Source organism: Phalangium opilio, unplaced genomic scaffold (assembly GCF_054372755.1).
Source record: "Phalangium opilio isolate 3A_F unplaced genomic scaffold, DU_Popi_V2 ptg000505l_1, whole genome shotgun sequence".
NCBI classification, from domain to species: domain Eukaryota; kingdom Metazoa; phylum Arthropoda; class Arachnida; order Opiliones; family Phalangiidae; genus Phalangium; species Phalangium opilio.
This window is the reverse complement of record NW_028324239.1, coordinates 1,139,679-1,159,545: the sequence shown is the minus strand read 5'-3', so window position 1 is coordinate 1,159,545 and position 19,867 is coordinate 1,139,679. Positions and strand designations below refer to the sequence as shown.

Sequence of the window (19,867 nt, the reverse complement as noted above, 5' to 3'; positions counted from 1 at the left end):
AGCCCACCCGGGAGCGGTGTTATGGGATCTCAAATGTAACGTAAAAAGTCAGAGTTTTTCCACAATACCTGACGAACATTTAATTTTTGGGCTTCCGTGGCGCAATGGTTAGCGCGTTCAGCTATTAACCGAAAGGTTGGTGGCTCGAGCCCACCCGGGAGAGGTGTTGTGGGGTCTCAGATGTTGCGTGAAAAGTCATAACTTTTCAACAATACCTGACAACCATTCAATTTCTGAGCTTCCGTGGCTCAATGGTTAGCGCGTTAGGCTGTTAACCAATAGGTTGGTGGTTCGAGCACACCCGAAAGCGGTGTTATGGGATCTCAAATGTAACGTAAAAAGTCAGAGTTTTTCCACAATACCTGACGAACATTTAATTTTTGGGCTTCCGTGGCGCAATGGTTAGCGCGTTCAGCTGTTAACCGAAAGGTTGGTGGCTCGAGCCCACCCGGGAGAGGTGTTGTGGGGTCTCAGATGTAGCGTGAAAAGTCATAACTTTTCCACAATACCTGACAACCATTCAGTTTCTGAGCTTCCGTGGCTCAATGGTTAGCGCGTTCAGCTGTTAACCGAAAGGTTGGTGGTTCGAGCCCACCCGGAAGCGGTGTTATGGGATCTCAAATGTAACGTAAAAAGTCAGAGTTTTTCCACAATACCTGACGAACAATTAATTTTTGGGCTTCCGTGGCGCAATGGTTAGCGCGTTCAGCTGTTAACCGAAAGGTTGGTGGTTCGAGCCCACCCGGGAGAGGTGTTGTGGGGTCTCAGATGTAGCGTGAAAAGTCATAACGTTTCCACAATACCTGACAACCATTCAGTTTCTGAGCTTCCGCGGCTCAATGGTTAGCGCGTTAGGCTGTTAACCAATAGGTTGGCGGTTCGAGCACACCCGAAAGCGGTGTTATGGGATCTCAAATTTAACGTAAAAAGTCAGAGTTTTTCCACAATACCTGACGAACATTTAATTTTTGGGCTTCCGTGGCGCAATGGTTAGCGCGTTCAGCTGTTAACCGAAAGGTTGGTGGCTCGAGCCCACCCGGGAGAGGTGTTGTGGGGTCTCAGATGTAGCGTGAAAAGTCATAACTTTTCCACAATACCTGACAACCATTCAGTTTCTGAGCTTCCGTGGCTCAATGGTTAGCGCGTTCAGCTGTTAACCGAAAGGTTGGTGGTTCGAGCCCACCCGGAAGCGGTGTTATGGGATCTCAAATGTAACGTAAAAAGTCAGAGTTTTTCCACAATACCTGACGAACATTTAATTTTTGGGCTTCCGTGGCGCAATGATTAGCGCGTTCAGCTGTTAACCGAAAGGTTGGTGGCTCGAGCCCACCCGGGAGAGGTGTTGTGGGGTCTCTGATGTAGCGTGAAAAGTCATAACTTTTCCACAATACCTGACAACCATTCAATTTCTGAGCTTCCGTGGCTCAATGGTTAGCGCGTTCGGCTGTTAACCAATAGGTTGGTGGTTCGAGCCCACCCGGGAGCGGTGTTATGGGATCTCAAATGTAACGTAAAAAGTCACAGTTTTTCCACAATACCTGACGAACATTTAATTTTTGGGCTTCCGTGGCGCAATGGTTAGCGCGTTCAGCTGTTAACCGAAAGGTTTGTGGCTCGAGCCCACCCGGGAGAGGTGTTGTGGGGTCTCAGATGTAGCGTGAAAAGTCATAACTTTTCCACAATACCTGACAACCATTCAGTTTCTGAGCTTCCGTGGCTCAATGGTTAGCGCGTTCAGCTGTTAACCGAAAGGTTGGTGGTTCGAGCCCACCCGGAAGCGGTGTTATGGGATCTCAAATGTAACGTAAAAAGTCAGAGTTTTTCCACAATACCTGACAACCATTCAATTCCTGAGCTTCCGTGGCTCAATGGTTAACGCGTTCGGCTAGTAACCAATAGGTTGGTGGTTCGAGCCCACCCGGGAGCGGTGTTATGGGATCTCAAATGTAACGTAAAAAGTCAGAGTTTTTCCACAATACCTAACGAACATTTAATTTTTGGGCTTCCGTGGCGCAATGGTTAGCGTATTCAGCTGTTAACCGAAAGGTTGGTTGTTCGAGCACACCCGGAAGCGGTGTTATGGGATCTCAAGTGTAACGTAAAAAGTCAGAGTTTTTCCACAATACCTGAAAACCATTCAATTTCTAAGCTTCCGTGGCTCAATGGTTAGCGCGTTCGGCTGTTATGCAATAGGTTGGTGGTTCGAGCCCACCCGGGAGCGGTGTTATGGGATCTCAAATGTAACGTAAAAAGTCAGAGTTTTTCCACAATACCTGACGAACATTTAATTTTTGGGCTTCCGTGGCGCATTGGTTAGCGCGCAGCGCATTCAGCTGTTAACCGAAAAGTTGGTGGTTCGAGCCCACCCGGGAGAGGTGTTGTGGGGTCTCTGATGTAGCGTGAAAAGTCATAACTTTTCCACAATACCTGACAACCATTCAATTTCTGAGCTTCCGTGGCTCAATGGTTAGCGCGTTCGGCTGTTAACCAATAGGTTGGTGGTTCGAGCCCACCCGGGAGCGGTGTTATGGGATCTCAAATGTAACGTAAAAAGTCACAGTTTTTCCACAATACCTGACGAACATTTAATTTTTGGGCTTCCGTGGCGCAATGGTTAGCGCGTTCAGCTGTTAACCGAAAGGTTGGTGGCTCGAGCCCACCCGGGAGAGGTGTTGTGGGGTCTCTGATGTAGCGTGAAAAGTCATAACTTTTCCACAATACCTGACAACCATTCAATTTCTGAGCTTCCGTGGCTCAATGGTTAGCGCGTTCGGCTGTTAACCAATAGGTTGGTGGTTCGAGCCCACCCGGGAGCGGTGTTATGGGATCTCAAAAGTAACGTAAAAAGTCACAGTTTTTCCACAATACCTGACGAACATTTAATTTTTGGGCTTCCGTGGCGCAATGGTTAGCGCGTTCAGCTGTTAACCGAAAGGTTGGTGGCTCGAGCCCACCCGGGAGAGGTGTTGTGGGGTCTCAGATGTAGCGTGAAAAGTCATAACTTTTCCACAATACCAGACAACCATTCAGTTTCTGAGCTTCCGTGGCTCAATGGTTAGCGCGTTCAGCTGTTAACCGAAAGGTTGGTGGTTCGAGCCCACCCGGAAGCAGTGTTATGGGATCTCAAATGTAACGTAAAAAGTCAGAGTTTTTCCACAATACCTGACGAACATTTAATTTTTGGGCTTCCGTGGCGCAATGGTTAGCGCGTTCAGCTGTTAACCGAAAGGTTGGTGGTTCGAGCCCACCCGGGAGAGGTGTTGTGGGGTCTCAGATGTAGCGTGAAAATTCATAACTTTTCCACAATACCTGACAACCATTCAGTTTCTGAGCTTCCGCGGCTCAATGGTTAGCGCGTTAGGCTGTTAACCAATAGGTTGGTGGTTCGAGCACACCCGAAAGCGGTGTTATGGGATATCAAATGTAACGTAAAAAGTCAGAGTTTTTCCACAATACCTGACGAACATTTAATTTTTGGGCTTCCGTGGCGCAATGGTTAGCGCGTTCAGCTGTTAACCGAAAGGTTGGTGGCTCGAGCCCACCCGGGAGAGGTGTTGTGGGGTCTCAGATGTAGCGTGAAAAGTCATAACTTTTCCACAATACCTGACAACCATTCAGTTTCTGAGCTTCCGTGGCTCAATGGTTAGCGCGTTCAGCTGTTAACCGAAAGGTTGGTGGTTCGAGCCCACCCGGAAGCGGTGTTATGGGATCTCAAGTGTAACGTAAAAAGTCAGAGTTTTTCCACAATACCTGACGAACATTTAATTTTTGGGCTTCCGTGGCGCAATGGTTAGCGCGTTCAGCTGTTAACCGAAAGGTTGGTGGCTCGAGCCCACCCGGGAGAGGTGTTGTGGGGTCTCAGATGTTGCGTGAAAAGTCATAACTTTTCAACAATACCTGACAACCATTCAATTTCTGAGCTTCCGTGGCTCAATGGTTAGCGCGTTAGGCTGTTAACCAATAGGTTGGTGGTTCGAGCACACCCGAAAGCGGTGTTATGGGATCTCAAATGTAACGTAAAAAGTCAGAGTTTTTCCACAATACCTGACGAACATTTAATTTTTGGGCTTCCGTGGCGCAATGGTTAGCGCGTTCAGCTGTTAACCGAAAGGTTGGTGGCTCGAGCCCACCCGGGAGAGGTGTTGTGGGGTCTCAGATGTAGCGTGAAAAGTCATAACTTTTCCACAATACCTGACAACCATTCAGTTTCTGAGCTTCCGTGGCTCAATGGTTAGCGCGTTCAGCTGTTAACCGAAAGGTTGGTGGTTCGAGCCCACCCGGAAGCGGTGTTATGGGATCTCAAATGTAACGTAAAAAGTCAGAGTTTTTCCACAATACCTGACGAACATTTAATTTTTGGGCTTCCGTGGCGCAATGGTTAGCGCGTTCAGCTGTTAACCGAAAGGTTGGTGGTTCGAGCCCACCCGGGAGAGGTGTTGTGGGGTCTCAGATGTAGCGTGAAAAGTCATAACGTTTCCACAATACCTGACAACCATTCAGTTTCTGAGCTTCCGCGGCTCAATGGTTAGCGCGTTAGGCTGTTAACCAATAGGTTGGCGGTTCGAGCACACCCGAAAGCGGTGTTATGGGATCTCAAATTTAACGTAAAAAGTCAGAGTTTTTCCACAATACCTGACGAACATTTAATTTTTGGGCTTCCGTGGCGCAATGGTTAGCGCGTTCAGCTGTTAACCGAAAGGTTGGTGGCTCGAGCCCACCCGGGAGAGGTGTTGTGGGGTCTCAGATGTAGCGTGAAAAGTCATAACTTTTCCACAATACCTGACAACCATTCAGTTTCTGAGCTTCCGTGGCTCAATGGTTAGCGCGTTCAGCTGTTAACCGAAAGGTTGGTGGTTCGAGCCCACCCGGAAGCGGTGTTATGGGATCTCAAATGTAACGTAAAAAGTCAGAGTTTTTCCACAATACCTGACAAACATTTAATTTTTGGGCTTCCGTGGCGCAATGGTTAGCGCGTTCAGCTGTTAACCGAAAGGTTGGTGGTTCGAGCCCACCCGGGAGAGGTGTTGTGGGGTCTCAGATGTAGCGTGAAAAGTCATAACTTTTCCACAATACCTGACAACCATTCAGTTTCTGAGCTTCCGCGGCTCAATGGTTAGCGCGTTAGGCTGTTAACCAATAGGTTGGTGGTTCGAGCACACCCGAAAGCGGTGTTATGGGATCTCAAATGTAACGTAAAAAGTCAGAGTTTTTCCACAATACCTGACGAACATTTAATTTTTGGGCTTCCGTGGCGCAATGGTTAGCGCGTTCAGCTGTTAACCGAAAGGTTGGTTGTTCGAGCCCACCCGGAAGCGGTGTTATGGGATCTCAAGTGTAACGTAAAAAGTCAGAGTTTTTCCACAATACCTGAAAACCATTCAATTTCTGAGCTTCCGTGGCTCAATGGTTAGCGCGTTCGGCTGTTATCCAATAGGTTGGTGATTCGAGCCCACCCGGGAGCGGTGTTATGGGATCTCAAATGTAACGTAAAAAGTCAGAGTTTTTCCACAATACCTGACGAACATTTAATTTTTGGGCTTCCGTGGCGCAATGGTTAGCGCGTTCAGCTGTTAACCGAAAGGTTGGTGGCTCGAGCCCACCCGGGAGAGGTGTTGTGGGGTCTCAGATGTTGCGTGAAAAGACATAACTTTTCAACAATACCTGACAACCATTCAATTTCTGAGCTTCCGTGGCTCAATGGTTAGCGCGTTAGGCTGTAAACCAATAGGTTGGTGGTTCGAGCACACCCGAAAGCGGTGTTATGGGATCTCAAATGTAACGTAAAAAGTCAGAGTTTTTCCACAATACCTGACGAACATTTAATTTTTGGGCTTCCGTGGCGCAATGGTTAGCGCGTTCAGCTGTTAACCGAAAGGTTGGTGGCTCGAGCCCACCCGGGAGAGGTGTTGTGGGGTCTCAGATGTAGCGTGAAAAGTCATAACTTTTCTACAATACCTGACAACCATTCAGTTTCTGAGCTTCCGTGGCTCAATGGTTAGCGCGTTCAGCTGTTAACCGAAAGGTTGGTGGTTCGAGCCCACCCGGAAGCGGTGTTATGGGATCTCAAATGTAACGTAAAAAGTCAGAGTTTTTCCACAATACCTGACGAACATTTAATTTTTGGGCTTCCGTGGCGCAATGGTTAGCGCGTTCAGCTGTTAACCGAAAGGTTGGTGGTTCGAGCCCACCCGGGAGAGGTGTTGTGGGGTCTCAGATGTAGCGTGAAAAGTCATAACTTTTCCACAATACCTGACAACCATTCAGTTTCTGAGCTTCCGCGGCTCAATGGTTAGCGCGTTAGGCTGTTAACCAATAGGTTGGCGGTTCGAGCACACCCGAAAGCGGTGTTATGGGATCTCAAATGTAACGTAAAAAGTCAGAGTTTTTCCACAATACCTGACGAACATTTAATTTTTGGGCTTCCGTGGCGCAATGGTTAGCGCGTTCAGCTGTTAACCGAAAGGTTGGTGGCTCGAGCCCACCCGGGAGAGGTGTTGTGGGGTCTCAGATGTAGCGTGAAAAGTCATAACTTTTCCACAATACCTGACAACCATTCAGTTTCTGAGCTTCCGTGGTTCAATGGTTAGCGCGTTCAGCTGTTAACCGAAAGGTTGGTGGTTCGAGCCCACCCGGAAGCGGTGTTATGGGATCTCAAATGTAACGTAAAAAGTCAGAGTTTTTCCACAATACCTGACGAACATTTAATTTTTGGGCTTCCGTGGCGCAATGGTTAGCGCGTTCAGCTGTTAACCGAAAGGTTGGTGGTTCGAGCCCACCCGGGAGAGGTGTTGTGGGGTCTCAGATGTAGCGTGAAAAGTCATAACGTTTCCACAATACCTGACAACCATTCAGTTTCTGAGCTTCCGCGGCTCAATGGTTAGCGCGTTAGGCTGTTAACCAATAGGTTGGCGGTTCGAGCACACCCGAAAGCGGTGTTATGGGATCTCAAATTTAACGTAAAAAGTCAGAGTTTTTCCACAATACCTGACGAACATTTAATTTTTGGGCTTCCGTGGCGCAATGGTTAGCGCGTTCAGCTGTTAACCGAAAGGTTGGTGGCTCGAGCCCACCCGGGAGAGGTGTTGTGGGGTCTCAGATGTAGCGTGAAAAGTCATAACTTTTCCACAATACCTGACAACCATTCAGTTTCTGAGCTTCCGTGGCTCAATGGTTAGCGCGTTCAGCTGTTAACCGAAAGGTTGGTGGTTCGAGCCCACCCGGAAGCGGTGTTATGGGATCTCAAATGTAACGTAAAAAGTCAGAGTTTTTCCACAATACCTGACGAACATTTAATTTTTGGGCTTCCGTGGCGCAATGGTTAGCGCGTTCAGCTGTTAACCGAAAGGTTGGTGGTTCGAGCCCACCCGGGAGAGGTGTTGTGGGGTCTCAGATGTAGCGTGAAAAGTCATAACTTTTCCACAATACCTGACAACCATTCAGTTTCTGAGCTTCCGCGGCTCAATGGTTAGCGCGTTAGGCTGTTAACCAATAAGTTGGTGGTTCGAGCACACCCGAAAGCGGTGTTATGGGATCTCAAATGTAACGTAAAAAGTCAGAGTTTTTCCACAATACCTGACGAACATTTAATTTTTGGGCTTCCGTGGCGCAATGGTTAGCGCGTTCAGCTGTTAACCGAAAGGTTGGTTGTTCGAGCCCACCCGGAAGCGGTGTTATGGGATCTCAAGTGTAACGTAAAAAGTCAGAGTTTTTCCACAATACCTGAAAACCATTCAATTTCTGAGCTTCCGTGGCTCAATGGTTAGCGCGTTCGGCTGTTATCCAATAGGTTGGTGATTCGAGCCCACCCGGGAGCGGTGTTATGGGATCTCAAATGTAACGTAAAAAGTCAGAGTTTTTCCACAATACCTGACGAACATTTAATTTTTGGGCTTCCGTGGCGCAATGGTTAGCGCGTTCAGCTGTTAACCGAAAGGTTGGTGGCTCGAGCCCACCCAGGAGAGGTGTTGTGGGGTCTCAGATGTTGCGTGAAAAGACATAACTTTTCAACAATACCTGACAACCATTCAATTTCTGAGCTTCCGTGGCTCAATGGTTAGCGCGTTAGGCTGTAAACCAATAGGTTGGTGGTTCGAGCACACCCGAAAGCGGTGTTATGGGATCTCAAATGTAACGTAAAAAGTCAGAGTTTTTCCACAATACCTGACGAACATTTAATTTTTGGGCTTCCGTGGCGCAATTGTTAGGGCGTTCAGCTGTTAACCGAAAGGTTGGTGGCTCGAGCCCACCCGGGAGAGGTGTTGTGGGGTCTCAGATGTAGCGTGAAAAGTCATAACTTTTCTACAATACCTGACAACCATTCAGGTTCTGAGCTTCCGCGGCTCAATGGTTAGCGCGTTCAGCTGTTAACCGAAAGGTTGGTGGTTCGAGCCCACCCGGAAGCGGTGTTATGGGATCTCAAATGTAACGTAAAAAGTCAGAGTTTTTCCACAATACCTGACGAACATTTAATTTTTGGGCTTCCGTGGCGCAATGGTTAGCGCGTTCAGCTGTTAACCGAAAGGTTGGTGGTTCGAGCCCACCCGGGAGAGGTGTTGTGGGGTCTCAGATGTAGCGTGAAAAGTCATAACTTTTCCACAATACCTGACAACCATTCAGTTTCTGAGCTTCCGCGGCTCAATGGTTAGCGCGTTAGGCTGTTAACCAATAGGTTGGCGGTTCGAGCACACCCGAAAGCGGTGTTATGGGATCTCAAATGTAACGTAAAAAGTCAGAGTTTTTCCACAATACCTGACGAACATTTAATTTTTGGGCTTCCGTGGCGCAATGGTTAGCGCGTTCAGCTGTTAACCGAAAGGTTGGTGGTTCGAGCCCACCCGGGAGCGGTGTTATGGGATCTCAAATGTAACGTAAAAAGTCAGAGTTTTTCCACAATACCTGACGAACATTTAATTTTTGGGCTTCCGTGGCATATTTTTTAGCGCGTTCAGCTGTTAACCAAAAGGTTGGTGGTTCGAGCCCACCCGGGAGAGGTGTTGTGGGGTCTCAGATGTAGCGTGAAAAGTCATAACTTTTCCACAATACCTGACAACCATTCAATTTCTGAGCTTCCGTGGCTCAATGGTTAGCGCGTTAGGCTGTTAACCAATAGGTTGGTGGTTCGAGCCCACTCGGGAGAGGTGTTGTGGGGTCTCAGATGTAGCGTGAAAAGTCATAACTTTTCAATAATACCTGACAACCATTGAATATCTGAGCTTCCGTGGCTCAATGGTTAGCGCTTTAGGCTGTTAACCAATAGGTTGGTGATTCGAGCCCACCCGGGAGCGGTGTTATGGGATCTCAAATATAACGTAAAAAGTCAGAGTTTTTCCACAATACCTGACGAACATTTAATTTTTGGGCTTCCGTGGCGCAATGGTTAGCGCGTTCAGCTGTTAACCGAAAGGTTGGTGGTTCGAGCCCACCCGGGAGCGGTGTTATGGGATCTCAAATGTAACGTAGAAAGTCAGAGTTTTTCCACAATACCTGAAAACCATTCAATTTCTGAGCTTCCGTGGCTCAATGGTTAGCGCGTTCGGCTGTTATCCAATAGGTTGGTGGTTCGAGCCCACCCGGGAGCGGTGTTATGGGATCTCAAATGTAACGTAAAAAGTCAGAGTTTTTCCACAATACCTGACGAACATTTAATTTTTGGGCTTCCGTGGCGCAATGGTTAGCGCGTTCAGCTGTTAACCGAAAGGTTGGTGGCTCGAGCCCACCCGGGAGAGGTGTTGTGGGGTCTCAGATGTAGCGTGAAAAGTCATAACTTTTCTATAATACCTGACAACCATTCAGTTTCTGAGCTTCCGTGGCTCAATGGTTAGCGCGTTCAGCTGTTAACCGAAAGGTTGGTTGTTCGAGCCCACCCGGAAGCGGTGTTATGGGATCTCAAGTGTAACGTAAAAAGTCAGAGTTTTTCCACAATACCTGAAAACCATTCAATTTCTGAGCTTCCGTGGCTCAATGGTTAGCGCGTTCGGCTGTTATCCAATAGGTTGGTGATTCGAGCCCACCCGGGAGCGGTGTTATGGGATCTCAAATGTAACGTAAAAAGTCAGAGTTTTTCCACAATACCTGACGAACATTTAATTTTTGGGCTTCCGTGGCGCAATGGTTAGCGCGTTCAGCTGTTAACCGAAAGGTTGGTGGCTCGAGCCCACCCAGGAGAGGTGTTGTGGGGTCTCAGATGTTGCGTGAAAAGACATAACTTTTCAACAATACCTGACAACCATTCAATTTCTGAGCTTCCGTGGCTCAATGGTTAGCGCGTTAGGCTGTAAACCAATAGGTTGGTGGTTCGAGCACACCCGAAAGCGGTGTTATGGGATCTCAAATGTAACGTAAAAAGTCAGAGTTTTTCCACAATACCTGACGAACATTTAATTTTTGGGCTTCCGTGGCGCAATGGTTAGCGCGTTCAGCTGTTAACCGAAAGGTTGGTGGCTCGAGCCCACCCGGGAGAGGTGTTGTGGGGTCTCAGATGTAGCGTGAAAAGTCATAACTTTTCTACAATACCTGACAACCATTCAGTTTCTGAGCTTCCGTGGCTCAATGGTTAGCGCGTTCAGCTGTTAACCGAAAGGTTGGTGGTTCGAGCCCACCCGGAAGCGGTGTTATGGGATCTCAAATGTAACGTAAAAAGTCAGAGTTTTTCCACAATACCTGACGAACATTTAATTTTTGGGCTTCCGTGGCGCAATGGTTAGCGCGTTCAGCTGTTAACCGAAAGGTTGGTGGTTCGAGCCCACCCGGGAGAGGTGTTGTGGGGTCTCAGATGTAGCGTGAAAAGTCATAACTTTTCCACAATACCTGACAACCATTCAGTTTCTGAGCTTCCGCGGCTCAATGGTTAGCGCGTTAGGCTGTTAACCAATAGGTTGGCGGTTCGAGCACACCCGAAAGCGGTGTTATGGGATCTCAAATGTAACGTAAAAAGTCAGAGTTTTTCCACAATACCTGACGAACATTTAATTTTTGGGCTTCCGTGGCGCAATGGTTAGCGCGTTCAGCTGTTAACCGAAAGGTTGGTGGTTCGAGCCCACCCGGGAGCGGTGTTATGGGATCTCAAATGTAACGTAAAAAGTCAGAGTTTTTCCACAATACCTGACGAACATTTAATTTTTGGGCTTCCGTGGCATATTTTTTAGCGCGTTCAGCTGTTAACCAAAAGGTTGGTGGTTCGAGCCCACCCGGGAGAGGTGTTGTGGGGTCTCAGATGTAGCGTGAAAAGTCATAACTTTTCCACAATACCTGACAACCATTCAATTTCTGAGCTTCCGTGGCTCAATGGTTAGCGCGTTAGGCTGTTAACCAATAGGTTGGTGGTTCGAGCCCACTCGGGAGAGGTGTTGTGGGGTCTCAGATGTAGCGTGAAAAGTCATAACTTTTCAATAATACCTGACAACCATTGAATATCTGAGCTTCCGTGGCTCAATGGTTAGCGCTTTAGGCTGTTAACCAATAGGTTGGTGATTCGAGCCCACCCGGGAGCGGTGTTATGGGATCTCAAATGTAACGTAAAAAGTCAGAGTTTTTCCACAATACCTAACGAACATTTAATTTTTGGGCTTCCGTGGCGCAATGGTTAGCGCGTTCAGCTGTTAACCGAAAGGTTGGTGGTTCGAGCCCACCCGGGAGCGGTGTTATGGGATCTCAAATGTAACGTAGAAAGTCAGAGTTTTTCCACAATACCTGAAAACCATTCAATTTCTGAGCTTCCGTGGCTCAATGGTTAGCGCGTTCGGCTGTTATCCAATAGGTTGGTGGTTCGAGCCCACCCGGGAGCGGTGTTATGGGATCTCAAATGTAACGTAAAAAGTCAGAGTTTTTCCACAATACCTGACGAACATTTAATTTTTGGGCTTCCGTGGCGCAATGGTTAGCGCGTTCAGCTGTTAACCGAAAGGTTGGTGGCTCGAGCCCACCCGGGAGAGGTGTTGTGGGGTCTCAGATGTAGCGTGAAAAGTCATAACTTTTCTACAATACCTGACAACCATTCAGTTTCTGAGCTTCCGTGGCTCAATGGTTAGCGCGTTCAGCTGTTAACCGAAAGGTTGGTGGTTCGAGCCCACCCGGAAGCGGTGTTGTGGGATCTCAAATGTAACGTAAAAAGTCAGAGTTTTTCCACAATACCTGACGAACATTTAATTTTTGGGCTTCCGTGGCGCAATGGTTAGCGCGTTCAGCTGTTAACCGAAAGGTTGGTGGTTCGAGCCCACCCGGGAGAGGTGTTGTGGGGTCTCAGATGTAGCGTGAAAAGTCATAACTTTTCCACAATACCTGACAACCATTCAGTTTCTGAGCTTCCGCGGCTCAATGGTTAGCGCGTTAGGCTGTTAACCAATAGGTTGGCGGTTCGAGCACACCCGAAAGCGGTGTTATGGGATCTCAAATGTAACGTAAAAAGTCAGAGTTTTTCCACAATACCTGACGAACATTTAATTTTTGGGCTTCCGTGGCGCAATGGTTAGCGCGTTCAGCTGTTAACCGAAAGGTTGGTGGTTCGAGCCTACCCGGGAGCGGTGTTATGGGATCTCAAATGTAACGTAAAAAGTCAGAGTTTTTCCACAATACCTGACGAACATTTAATTTTTGGGCTTCCGTGGCATATTTTTTAGCGCGTTCAGCTGTTAACCAAAAGGTTGGTGGTTCGAGCCCACCCGGGAGAGGTGTTGTGGGGTCTCAGATGTAGCGTGAAAAGTCATAACTTTTCCACAATACCTGACAACCATTCAATTTCTGAGCTTCCGTGGCTCAATGGTTAGCGCGTTAGGCTGTTAACCAATAGGTTGGTGGTTCGAGCCCACTCGGGAGAGGTGTTGTGGGGTCTCAGATGTAGCGTGAAAAGTCATAACTTTTCAATAATACCTGACAACCATTGAATATCTAAGCTTCCGTGGCTCAATGGTTAGCGCTTTAGGCTGTTAACCAATAGGTTGGTGATTCGAGCCCACCCGGGAGCGGTGTTATGGGATCTCAAATGTAACGTAAAAAGTCAGAGTTTTTCCACAATACCTGACGAACATTTAATTTTTGGGCTTCCGTGGCGCAATGGTTAGCGCGTTCAGCTGTTAACCGAAAGGTTGGTGGTTCGAGCCCACCCGGGAGCGGTGTTATGGGATCTCAAATGTAACGTAGAAAGTCAGAGTTTTTCCACAATACCTGAAAACCATTCAATTTCTGAGCTTCCGTGGCTCAATGGTTAGCGCGTTCGGCTGTTATCCAATAGGTTGGTGGTTCGAGCCCACCCGGGAGCGGTGTTATGGGATCTCAAATGTAACGTAAAAAGTCAGAGTTTTTCCACAATACCTGACGAACATTTAATTTTTGGGCTTCCGTGGCGCAATGGTTAGCGCGTTCAGCTGTTAACCGAAAGGTTGGTGGCTCGAGCCCACCCGGGAGAGGTGTTGTGGGGTCTCAGATGTTGCGTGAAAAGTCATAACTTTTCAACAATACCTGACAACCATTCAATTTCTGAGCTTCCGTGGCTCAATGGTTAGCGCGTTAGGCTGTTAACCAATAGGTTGGTGGTTCGAGCACACCCGAAAGCGGTGTTATGGAATCTCAAATGTAACGTAAAAAGTCAGAGTTTTTCCACAATACCTGACGAACATTTAATTTTTGGGCTTCCGTGGCGCAATGGTTAGCGCGTTCAGCTGTTAACCGAAAGGTTGGTGGTTCGAGCCCACCCGGGAGAGGTGTTGTGGGGTCTCAGATGTAGCGTGAAAAGTCATAACTTTTCCACAATACCTGACAACCATTCAGTTTCTGAGCTTCCGCGGCTCAATGGTTAGCGCGTTAGGCTGTTAACCAATAGGTTGGTGGTTCGAGCACACCCGAAAGCGGTGTTATGGGATCTCAAATGTAACGTAAAAAGTCAGAGTTTTTCCACAATACCTGACGAAGCTTTAATTTTTGGCTTCCGTGGCGCAATGGTTAGCGCGTTCAGCTGTTAACCGAAAGGTTGGTGGTTCGAGCCCACCCGGGAGCGGTGTTATGGGATCTCAAATGTAACGTAAAAAGTCAGAGTTTTTCCACAATACCTGACGAACATTTAATTTTTGGGCTTCCGTGGCATATTTTTTAGCGCGTTCAGCTGTTAACCAAAAGGTTGGTGGTTCGAGCCCACCCGGGAGAGGTGTTGTGGGGTCTCAGATGTAGCGTGAAAAGTCATAACTTTTCCACAATACCTGACAACCATTCAATTTCTGAGCTTCCGTGGCTCAATGGTTAGCGCGTTAGGCTGTTAACCAATAGGTTGGTGGTTCGAGCCCACTCGGGAGAGGTGTTGTGGGGTCTCAGATGTAGCGTGAAAAGTCATAACTTTTCAACAATACCTGACAACCATTGAATATCTGAGCTTCCGTGGCTCAATGGTTAGCGCTTTAGGCTGTTAACCAATAGGTTGGTGATTCGAGCCCACCCGGGAGCGGTGTTATGGGATCTCAAATGTAACGTAAAAAGTCAGAGTTTTTCCACAATACCTGACGAACATTTAATTTTTGGGCTTCCGTGGCGCAATGGTTAGCGCGTTCAGCTGTTAACCGAAAGGTTGGTGGTTCGAGCCCACCCGGGAGCGGTGTTATGGGATCTCAAATGTAACGTAGAAAGTCAGAGTTTTTCCACAATACCTGAAAACCATTCAATTTCTGAGCTTCCGTGGCTCAATGGTTAGCGCGTTCGGCTGTTATCCAATAGGTTGGTGGTTCGAGCCCACCCGGGAGCGGTGTTATGGGATCTCAAATGTAACGTAAAAAGTCAGAGTTTTTCCACAATACCTGACGAACATTTAATTTTTGGGCTTCCGTGGCGCAATGGTTAGCGCGTTCAGCTGTTAACCGAAAGGTTGGTGGCTCGAGCCCACCCGGGAGAGGTGTTGTGGGGTCTCAGATGTAGCGTGAAAAGTCATAACTTTTCTACAATACCTGACAACCATTCAGTTTCTGAGCTTCCGTGGCTCAATGGTTAGCGCGTTCAGCTGTTAACCGAAAGGTTGGTGGTTCGAGCCCACCCGGAAGCGGTGTTATGGGATCTCAAATGTAACGTAAAAAGTCAGAGTTTTTCCACAATACCTGACGAACATTTAATTTTTGGGCTTCCGTGGCGCAATGGTTAGCGCGTTCAGCTGTTAACCGAAAGGTTGGTGGTTCGAGCCCACCCGGGAGAGGTGTTGTGGGGTCTCAGATGTAGCGTGAAAAGTCATAACTTTTCCACAATACCTGACAACCATTCAGTTTCTGAGCTTCCGCGGCTCAATGGTTAGCGCGTTAGGCTGTTAACCAATAGGTTGGCGGTTCGAGCACACCCGAAAGCGGTGTTATGGGATCTCAAATGTAACGTAAAAAGTCAGAGTTTTTCCACAATACCTGACGAACATTTAATTTTTGGGCTTCCGTGGCGCAATGGTTAGCGCGTTCAGCTGTTAACCGAAAGGTTGGTGGTTCGAGCCCACCCGGGAGCGGTGTTATGGGATCTCAAATGTAACGTAAAAAGTCAGAGTTTTTCCACAATACCTGACGAACATTTAATTTTTGGGCTTCCGTGGCATATTTTTTAGCGCGTTCAGCTGTTAACCAAAAGGTTGGTGGTTCGAGCCCACCCGGGAGAGGTGTTGTGGGGTCTCAGATGTAGCGTGAAAAGTCATAACTTTTCCACAATACCTGACAACCATTCAATTTCTGAGCTTCCGTGGCTCAATGGTTAGCGCGTTAGGCTGTTAACCAATAGGTTGGTGGTTCGAGCCCACTCGGGAGAGGTGTTGTGGGGTCTCAGATGTAGCGTGAAAAGTCATAACTTTTCAATAATACCTGACAACCATTGAATATCTAAGCTTCCGTGGCTCAATGGTTAGCGCTTTAGGCTGTTAACCAATAGGTTGGTGATTCGAGCCCACCCGGGAGCGGTGTTATGGGATCTCAAATGTAACGTAAAAAGTCAGAGTTTTTCCACAATACCTGACGAACATTTAATTTTTGGGCTTCCGTGGCGCAATGGTTAGCGCGTTCAGCTGTTAACCGAAAGGTTGGTGGTTCGAGCCCACCCGGGAGCGGTGTTATGGGATCTCAAATGTAACGTAGAAAGTCAGAGTTTTTCCACAATACCTGAAAACCATTCAATTTCTGAGCTTCCGTGGCTCAATGGTTAGCGCGTTCGGCTGTTATCCAATAGGTTGGTGGTTCGAGCCCACCCGGGAGCGGTGTTATGGGATCTCAAATGTAACGTAAAAAGTCAGAGTTTTTCCACAATACCTGACGAACATTTAATTTTTGGGCTTCCGTGGCGCAATGGTTAGCGCGTTCAGCTGTTAACCGAAAGGTTGGTGGCTCGAGCCCACCCGGGAGAGGTGTTGTGGGGTCTCAGATGTTGCGTGAAAAGTCATAACTTTTCAACAATACCTGACAACCATTCAATTTCTGAGCTTCCGTGGCTCAATGGTTAGCGCGTTAGGCTGTTAACCAATAGGTTGGTGGTTCGAGCACACCCGAAAGCGGTGTTATGGAATCTCAAATGTAACGTAAAAAGTCAGAGTTTTTCCACAATACCTGACGAACATTTAATTTTTGGGCTTCCGTGGCGCAATGGTTAGCGCGTTCAGCTGTTAACCGAAAGGTTGGTGGTTCGAGCCCACCCGGGAGAGGTGTTGTGGGGTCTCAGATGTAGCGTGAAAAGTCATAACTTTTCCACAATACCTGACAACCATTCAGTTTCTGAGCTTCCGCGGCTCAATGGTTAGCGCGTTAGGCTGTTAACCAATAGGTTGGTGGTTCGAGCACACCCGAAAGCGGTGTTATGGGATCTCAAATGTAACGTAAAAAGTCAGAGTTTTTCCACAATACCTGACGAAGCTTTAATTTTTGGGCTTCCGTGGCGCAATGGTTAGCGCGTTCAGCTGTTAACCGAAAGGTTGGTGGTTCGAGCCCACCCGGGAGCGGTGTTATGGGATCTCAAATGTAACGTAAAAAGTCAGAGTTTTCCCACAATACCTGACGAACATTTAATTTTTGGGCTTCCGTGGCATATTTTTTAGCGCGTTCAGCTGTTAACCAAAAGGTTGGTGGTTCGAGCCCACCCGGGAGAGGTGTTGTGGGGTCTCAGATGTAGCGTGAAAAGTCATAACTTTTCCACAATACCTGACAACCATTCAATTTCTGAGCTTCCGTGGCTCAATGGTTAGCGCGTTAGGCTGTTAACCAATAGGTTGGTGGTTCGAGCCCACTCGGGAGAGGTGTTGTGGGGTCTCAGATGTAGCGTGAAAAGTCATAACTTTTCAACAATACCTGACAACCATTGAATATCTGAGCTTCCGTGGCTCAATGGTTAGCGCTTTAGGCTGTTAACCAATAGGTTGGTGATTCGAGCCCACCCGGGAGCGGTGTTATGGGATCTCAAATGTAACGTAAAAAGTCAGAGTTTTTCCACAATACCTGACGAACATTTAATTTTTGGGCTTCCGTGGCGCAATGGTTAGCGCGTTCAGCTGTTAACCGAAAGGTTGGTGGTTCGAGCCCACCCGGGAGCGGTGTTATGGGATCTCAAATGTAACGTAGAAAGTCAGAGTTTTTCCAGAATACCTGACGAACATTTAATTTTTGGGCTTCCGTGGCGCAATGGTTAGCGCGCAGCGCGTTCAGCTGTTAACCGAAAAGTTGGTGGTTCGAGCCCACCCGGGAGAGGTGTTGTGGGGTCTCTGATGTAGCGTGAAAAGTCATAACTTTTCCACAATACCTGACAACCATTTAATTTCTGAGCTTCCGTGGCTCAATGGTTAGCGCGTTCGGCTGTTAACCAATAGGTTGGTGGTTCGAGCCCACCCGGGAGCGGTGTTATGGGATCTCAAATGTAACGTAAAAAGTCAGAGTTTTTCCACAATACCTGACGAACATTTAATTTTTGGGCTTCCGTGGCGCAATGGTTAGCGCGTTCAGCTGTTAACCGAAAGGTTGGTGGCTCGAGCCCACCCGGGAGAGGTGTTGTGGGGTCTCAGATGTAGCGTGAAAAGTCATAACTGTTCCACAATACCTGACAACCATTCAGTTTCTGAGCTTCCGTGGCTCAATGGTTAGCGCGTTCAGCTGTTAACCGAAAGGTTGGTGGTTCGAGCCCACCCGGAAGCGGTGTTATGGGATCTCAAATGTAACGTAAAAAGTCAGAGTTTTTCCACAATACCTGACAACCATTCAATTCCTGAGCTTCCGTGGCTCAATGGTTAACGCGTTCGGCTATTAACCAGTAGGTTGGTGGTTCCATCCCACCCGGGAGCGGTGTTATGGGATCTCAAATGTAACGTAAAAAGTCAGAGTTTTTCCACAATACCTGACGAACATTTAATTTTTGGGCTTCCGTGGCGCAATGGTTAGCGCGTTCAGCTGTTAACCGAAAGGTTGGTGGTTCGAGCCCACCCGGGAGAGGTGTTGTGGTGTCTCAGATGTAGCGTGAAAAGTCATAACTTTTCCACAATACCTGACAACCATTCAGTTTCTGAGCTTCCGCGGCTCAATGGTTAACGCGTTCGGCTATTAACCAGTAGGTTGGTGGTTCGAGCACACCCGAAAGCGGTGTTATGGGATCTCAAATGTAACGTAAAAAGTCAGAGTTTTTCCACAATACCTGACGAACATTTAATTTTTGGGCTTCCGTGGCGCAATGGTTAGCGCGTTCAGCTGTTAACCGAAAGGTTGGTGGTTCGAGACCACCCGGGAGCGGTGTTATGGGATCTCAAATGTAACGTAAAAAGTCAGAGTTTTTCCACAATACCTAACGAACATTTAATTTTTGGGCTTCCGTGGCGCAATGGTTAGCGCGTTCAGCTGTTAACCGAAAGGTTGGTGGTTCGAGCCCACCCGGGAGCGGTGTTATGGGATCTCAAATGTAACGTAGAAAGTCAGAGTTTTTCCACAATACCTGACGAACATTTAATTTTTGGGCTTCCGTGGCGCAATGGTTAGCGCGCAGCGCGTTCAGCTGTTAACCGAAAAGTTGGTGGTTCGAGCCCACCCGGGAGAGGTGTTGTGGGGTCTCAGATGTAGCGTGAAAAGTCATAACGTTTCCACAATACCTGACAAACATTTAATTTCTGAGCTTCCGTGGCTCAATGGTTAGCGCGTTCGGCTGTTAACCAATAGGTTGGTGGTTCGAGCCCACCCGGGAGCGGTGTTATGGGAGCCCAAATGTAACGTAAAAAGTCAGATTTTTGCCACAATACCTGACGAACATTTAATTTTTGGGCTTCCGTGGCTCAATGCTTAGCGCGTTCGGCTGTTATCTAATAGGTTGGTGGTTCGAGCCTACCCGGGAGCGGTGTTATGGGTTCTCAAATGTAACGTAAAAAGCCAAAGTTTTTCCAATATACCTGACGACCAGTTATTGTTTGGGCTTCCGTGGCGCAATGGTTAGCGCGTGCGGCTGTTAACCGAAAGTTTGGTGGTTCGAGCCCACCCGGGAGCGGTGTTGTGGGGTCTCAAATGTAACGTAAAAAGTCAGAGTTTTTCCACAATACCTGACGAACATTTAATTTTTAGGCTTCCGTGGCGCAATGGTTAGCGCGTTCAGCTGTTAAGCGAAAGGTTGGTGGTTCGAGCCCACCCGGGAGCGGTGTTATGGGATCTCAAATGTAACGTAGAAAGTCGGAGTTTTTCCACAAAACCTGACGAACATTTAATTTTTGGGCTTCCTAGGCATATTTTTTAGCCGGTTCAGCTGTTAACCGAAAGGTTGGTGGTTCGAGCCCACCCGGGAGAGGTGTTGTGGGGTATCTGATGTAGCGTGAAAAGTCATAACGTTTCCACAATACCTGACAACCATTTAATTTCTGAGCTTCCGTGGCTCAATGGTTAGCGCGTTCGGCTGTTAACCAACAGGTTGGTGGTTCGAG

At 47.8% G+C, this 19,867-nt stretch overlaps 1 non-coding gene across 1 annotated transcript; it reads left to right on the top strand.

Moving 5' to 3' along the window:
• The first annotated feature begins 90 nt into the window (after positions 1-90).
• TRNAN-AUU (transfer RNA asparagine (anticodon AUU)) lies at positions 91-163 on the top strand. Its single transcript has one exon. It is a non-coding gene; the product is annotated as a tRNA-Asn (tRNA).
• The last annotated feature ends 19,704 nt before the right edge of the window (positions 164-19,867 follow it).